The sequence below is a fragment of the Hyla sarda genome, chromosome 13, assembly GCF_029499605.1.
Source record: "Hyla sarda isolate aHylSar1 chromosome 13, aHylSar1.hap1, whole genome shotgun sequence".
In the NCBI taxonomy this organism is placed as follows: domain Eukaryota; kingdom Metazoa; phylum Chordata; class Amphibia; order Anura; family Hylidae; genus Hyla; species Hyla sarda.
The window spans coordinates 26,890,552-26,897,483 of NC_079201.1; the positions used below are offsets into that span (position 1 = coordinate 26,890,552).

Here is a 6,932-nt window from a genome sequence, read left to right on the forward strand (position 1 = left end):
ACTATACACTTTACGGTAAAAATGACGTGTTCTTCATTCTGTGGGTCAATACAATTAAAATGATACGCATGGCTAGATACTTTTATATTTTTGTACCGCCTAGAAAAAATCTAAAACATTTTGTACAAAATCAGTAATCTAAAATTGCCCTATTTTGACCACCTATAAGATCTGAGGGGTTATGGTGATCGTGGATGTCGGCCATTACTGGAGGGTCCCCGGTAGCTACTAGGAGCCGGAACCTGCCGTGTATGACGCGAGCACCGTTCCGATGCTCGCGGTCGTACACAGGACGTAAATGTACGTCCTGGTGCGGGAAGTCCTGCCAAACCAGGGCATACATTTACGTCCGTGGTCGTTAAGGGGTTAAAGGGGTACGCCACTGGAAATTTTTTTTTTAAATCAACTGGTGCCAGAAATTTAAACAGATTTGTAAATTACTTCTATTTAAAAATCTTAATCCTTTCAGTACTTATCAGCTGCTGTTATGATCCACAGGAAGTTCTTTTCTTTTTTAATTTCCTTCCTGCCTGACCACAGTTCTCTCTGCTGACACCTCTGTCCATTTTAGGAACTGTTCAGAGTAGCAAACATCTCTGGACAGTTCCTGACATGGACAGAGGTGTCAGCAGAGAGCACTGTGGTCAGGCAAAAAGGAAATTCAAAAATAAAACAATTTCCCGTGGATCATAACAGCAGCTGATAAGTACTGGAAAGATTAAGATTTTTTACAGAAGCATTTTACAAATTACTGTAATGGCACCAGTTGATTTAAAAAAAATAAAATGTTTTCCAGTGGAGTACCCCTTAACTCCTTTTGACATTAAGGGGAGTAGCGCAAACTTAGTAACTCCGCGAGTTACACTGTTTTACATGACTTCCAGACTTAAGTGAACAACGGAGCTCCTGGTGATATGCCATTTGCGCATTTCCCATTTAAGGGGTCGGCCACATTTGACAATTTTTTTTAATATAGCCATACAGGGATTATAATAGGTGACTTACACATACAGTGAAGCTTCCATGGGTCCCTGTTCTCTTACATCACGCTCAGTCTCTTATCCCTATATGCAGTTGGCCCATGGCTGCCTATGGAGAAGCAGGTGGAGATACACGTCGCCGTGCCCCCTCCATAGCATTATACTGCACTAAAGGAAGGAGTGCAGGCACAGTAGATGAGGCATAGTAATGTGTATCGTCACAAGCTCCTTTACAGGTACCCATGTATGGAGGATGAGCCGTCTGGCTGAATAAAGAGACTGAGCAGTAGAAATGTGATGTGAGAGAACAAGGCTGCAGGGAAGCCTCACTGTGCCACCTATTATAATAAGTGCAGTGTTATATTAAAAAACATCTAAGGCTAGGTTCACACGATGGAATGTCCTCACGGAGAATCTGCGGACATTCTGGACACTGGGGGGCGCTGGCAGATTATACCAGGATTGCTCAGCAATGCGCCGTCTCATAGACGGCTATGCATTCCGTGCGGACAAAGTGGACACAGAAAATAGAATTTCTGTGCCGGAAACATCTGACACGGGAATTCTGCCGTGTGCACAGTGCAGCAGAATCCCGTTGATTTCAATGGGACTCTGCTGCAGCGGAATCCAGCACAGAAATTCTGAGGTGTGAACATAGCCTAAAAGGTGGCTAATGCCTTTAATAGAAGATGTGCAAATGGTACAGCACCAAGAGCTACACTGTTCACTAAGTCTGGGAGTCATGTAAAACAGCGTAGCTTGTAGGGTTACCCAGTTTCCACTTCTCTTATTAAAGGGGTTATCCGGTGGGTGGGCGGGGTGGGGGAATTCAAAGCTATGCCCATTCTGTGGGATATTACCAAATAAACCTTTACTTACCTCCAGTGCTCCTGTGGTGCCTCCAGTGTGAGCTGCGGTGTGACGTGTCAGGCCTGGAAAGCACAAGGACCCAATGTGTCATACTGTAGCTAAGAGAATCACTGGCCATGGCAGGAAATCGTTGCAGTAAGTAAAAGTTTATTTTGCTATACACAGGAAGAGCTTTGAGCCCCAAACCACACACCCCCCCCTCCCCCCCACCGGATTACCCCTTTACTATAAAAGGAAGTTACATAAGTCTAGTAACACAGCTGACTGTTTTTCACGACATCTATGTCTGACAGCCGCAAGCAAGCTGAAGATGGCCAGGCAACCATATTCTTGTTTTATGGACAAAACCCTAGATTTTAGATATCCTAGAAAAATAGCTTCTTCTATAAAAAGAAATTACTGTTGTTAAAAGGCTTATCTGGAATGAAAACTCTTTTACGGATGACTGATGACAGTCCTGCTCCAGCACCTCCACCTCCTTCCCACTTCTATCATTTTCAATCGTTGCTGGAGAAACTTCAAGATAAATGGCCATTTAATTGAAGCAATACATGAAGCTCAATAAAATCAATGACTACTGATTTAGTTCTGTGAATGCCCATGATCCTTCACAACAAAGCCTGCTGCTCCTCTCTGCTCTCCTTACTGGGTGGGGGTCTTGGTTGAGTCCAGAGGGTTGTGGTTTATGTCAGATGAAACTATAACCTATAGACCAGTGTTTCCCAACCAGAGTGCATCCAGATGTTGCAAAACTACAACTCCAACATACCCAAGAAACTTTGTAACATACCTTATTAGAGAAACATGCTTCTTTCTTCTTTTTTCAGGCTAAGGTGGGTGACTGTGTCTCCATTAAAGGGGTACTCCACTGGCCAGTGTTCCGGCTGCATTCGGAACATTTAGTTCCGAACACTGTGCGCGCGTTGTGGGGGGGGGAGGTTTGGCCGTGCCCCCTCAATTCAAGTCTGTGGGAGGGGGCGTGGTGACTGCCAAACCCCCTCCCATAGACTTGCATTGAGGGGCATGGCCCGACGATGCAAGGGGGCATGGCCGACCCCCCCGCAGCGCGTGCACAGGGTTCGGAACAAAATGTTCCGAATGCGACCAGAACACTGGCCAGTGGAGTACCCCATTAAAGCTAGACACAAGAGCGGCCCAGTCTAGCTCAGGGACCCGCTGTGGGGAATGCATCACCTAGATTTATTTTACTGATGAGAGCCAGATAACGAAACTTGATCTTTTTCTTCATCTGTTTCGATTTTCTGATTGTAATTTTTTCAATTTCATTTTTACAGCATTTAGCAATATGCTTTACTGCAAGCCACATGGACATGGGCAACACCGGACAATATGTGTCCCACTCACATGAATGGGTGTGCTCTCTGACTTTTGCAAAGGTTATTCCACAGGGAAGGGGGAGGCTGGGCTCCTATTGTCTTTAATTATCTGCTGGTGTCACCTTTCACTGTAATGCTGTACAGATCACTTTCCAGCAGTCTCTTACTTCACATAATAACTTGACTTAAGTAATTTTCTGTAAACACATTTCCTGTAATGCTCTGGCTCTCTGGTAGGGCCTGATTGTTAAATCTATAACAATATCATATCCCCTCCTCTGCCTCCTCTTCTCTAGAGTAAGTACATTTGATTTTGAAAAATCATCTTCATACCTGTGATCTTCCATATCATATATTCATTTTGTCCTTCCTTGAACTCTCTCAATAATCTGATTTACGCGTATTCAAGGTGTGGTTGCACTAGTGCTTTATAAAGGCATAGACTGGCATAGAGTTCTATAAAAAAAAAAAAAATTATATACATATCAGAAAAAGAAATACAATACAGATAAAAGAAAAATACAATGCTAGAAGATATGGTTCTTAAAGGGGTACTCCCACCCTAGACATCTTATCCCCTATCCAAAGGATAGGGGATAAGATGTCTGATCTCGGGGGTCCCGCCGCTGGAGACCCCCTTAGTATTGCATGCGGCACCCACCATTTTTTTGTCCAGAAGCGCTGGAGGGTCTGAGTCGCGACTACGGGAATGGAAGTCCGTGAAGTCAGGACTCCGCCCCCGTGTGACGTCACGCCCATCCCCTCAATGCAAGTCTATGGGAGGGGGCATGACGAGGGGAGGGGACCATCCAGCACTTCCGGACAAAAAACAGGTGGGTGCCGCATGCAATACTGCGGGGGTCCCTTTGGATCCTTTGGATAGGGGATAAGATGCCTAGGGTGGGAGTACCCCTTTACCCTGGCCCTGGCTGCCAGAGGGAAAAAAGAAAAGCAAATAGAGTTAATAAATAAATAAAATTTAAAAGATAAATAAATAAGCGAACATATAAATGAGTGAATGAATGAATGAATAAATAAATAAATAAACAAATGCATACGTACATAAATACATCAATAATAGCAGTTTGAGAGTTTAAAAAAAACTATATGTAAGGGTGTGTTCAAACCTGTATAAAGCATTCTGACAAAATCACACTGTTGGATCTGCTGATTTTAAGGTGGTTCTTCAATTATTTTTTTTAAAGCTCACATTCACTTTAATGGGATCTTCTAAACCAAACCGTATTTAAACATGACATGTCACTTTTCTCATATCTCCTTGTGTTGTAGCATTTCGGAGACGGGTATTATATTGTGTGCAGTGAGGATGGGCTAACCCTAGTACGTAACAGGTTTGTGAGTGAAAAATGTCATCATTAATGTTGTGTGTTCGTGTTGCGTACATGTCTCTCTAGCACATTGAGTCAATTCACAAAGACAACCACAGAGTAAACCTCAGGATAAAAAAACACCACAAACATTGAAAACCCGGGGGCTGCTGATTAAACAGGTTATAAGCTTATATGCCAAAAAATTTACAATAAAGGAGGTCACTATAGTGCACGCTATGCTAAAATTTTCCTTCAGTATGCCAAGCCAGCTGCACCTGCTAATGGTCCCTTGGAGAGAGGTTGTTCAGCCTCGAAAGGTCCCATGACCTTTGTTACATGATGGTAAGAAACTATGCAGGACTCCGGAATAAGCCAGATAGTCATTGAAAGGTTGTTCTATTGCTGGTGTGGGGGCCCTTCAGCTATGTACACCACTGATGCCAGGGGAATTGATACATTGTGCAGAGGTGGCTCCAGACTCTGTGAGGTCTTCCAACGAAACAAAGGCGAAAAATGAGGCCCTATGTGATTTTCTGCAAACTTCACATTGTGATCAAATCGGCTGCAAGTTGGTCACACTTTCGCTGCTGCACCAGTCTCAAGCTGTGGCAGGATAAATGTAGAATTTGAGGTGTTGGTAGTGTCTTGTAAGCCCTATGGCATATTCTGTATACCGAGAACAACATTACTAATAATACCAGTATGCAAGGAGGAATATTATCCCCATACATATTACCATCATACTGTTAATGACCAAATCCTATATACTGAGACCAATAATACCAGTATACAATGAGGAATATTATGAATGTACATATGACCATCATACTGTAACTGATCAAATCCTGTATACTAGGACCAATATAACCAATAATACCAGTATACACGGAGGAATATTATCACATATATAAAACCATCATATTGTTACTGACCAAATCCTGAATACTGAGACCAATATTACCAATGATACCAGTACAAACAACAAAACTAGTCAGCACTTCCAAACTAAATGAAATACGTGCACAATGCTAGCTGTGTGTATTACCAGCGAGGAGCAAATAATACTGCCGCACTGTTCAGTGATTTACTGTGACATCACTGTGTATTTTATCCCTATACTATGACATCACTGTGTATAATATCCCTATACTATGACATTACTGTGTATATTATCCCTATACTGTGACAACACTGTGTATACTATACCTATATTGTGACATTACTGTGTATTTTATCTCTGTACTGTGACATCACTGTGTATATTTTTTTGTACTTTTACATCACTGTTTATTATCTCTGTATTATGAAATCACGGTGTGTATTAACCCTGTAAGGCAATGTCACTGTGCATTTTATCTCTGTACTGTAAGTCACAATACAGAGTTAATATTGACAGTGACATCACAGTACAGGGTTAATATACAGTGATGCCACAGTATAGGGTTCATAAAGAGTGATGTCACAGTACAGGGTAAATAAACAATGATGTCCCAGTTCGGTGTTAATATACAGTGATGCCACAGTACAGAGTTAATATACAGTGATGCTACAGTACATGGTAAATAAACAGTGGTATAGGGTTAATAAACTGTAATGTGACATTACTGTATATTAACCATGTACTGTGACATAACCATATATTAACCATGTACTGTGACATAACCGTATATTAACCTTACTGTATACTTTCCATGTACTGTGACATCACTGTTAACCTTCGGTAGTCAGGGCGAGAGCGAGGCCCCCACCAACGCAAGGCCTTAGACTGTGGCCTAAATGGCCTAATGCTAGAGCTGCCTCTGATTGTATGATACTGGCACTAGGTCAGGTAGCTATAGACAGCAGATTATCTTACAAATACATCATCTGGAACATCTGCTTATTGCAAAGGCATGGTTTATTACAGTAGTTTTAATGGGTGTTTTTTGCTAGACTGGCTAAACAAGTCACATGCTGTTTTATGTGATGATTACCAGGATTAGGGTCCTGACAGTGGTGTGCATAGAAGAAAAAAGGACCCCTTAGCAAAGATCCATATAAGTGCCAGGTTTTGCCATCCAGGACGTGGTCCACATTGGCATACATAGAAAAAAGTGGACCCCATTATTAAAATGGGCCTCCTATTAGGACGTATAATTTTCCCCCCAGGAAAAAAAGGTCTGGTGTTCATTTTTGCCCCTCACCCATTTGTTAACACCCTCATCCATTAAAGGGGTATTCCGGGTATTTTTTATATCAACTGGATCCAGAAAGTTAAACAGATTTGTAAACTATTTCTATAAAAAAATCTTAACCCTTCCAGTAGTTATCAGCTGCTGAAGTTTAATTGTTCTTTTCTGTTTGACAACAGTGCTCTCTGCTGACACCTCTGTCTGTCTCAGGAACTGTCCGGAGCTTAAGAGGTTTGCTATGGG

The 6,932-nt window shown here is 42.2% G+C and overlaps 1 protein-coding gene across 1 annotated transcript in view; it reads right to left on the reverse strand.

The window, feature by feature from the left end:
- SLC39A11 (solute carrier family 39 member 11) overlaps positions 1-3,581 on the reverse strand; it is a 499,832-nt gene extending 496,251 nt beyond the window's left edge. The window contains exon 1 of the mRNA XM_056550534.1: positions 3,521-3,581. The gene's annotated coding sequence lies outside the window, so the exon portion shown is untranslated. The remainder of the gene's footprint in view (positions 1-3,520) is intronic.
- Between the last annotated feature and the right edge of the window lie 3,351 nt (positions 3,582-6,932).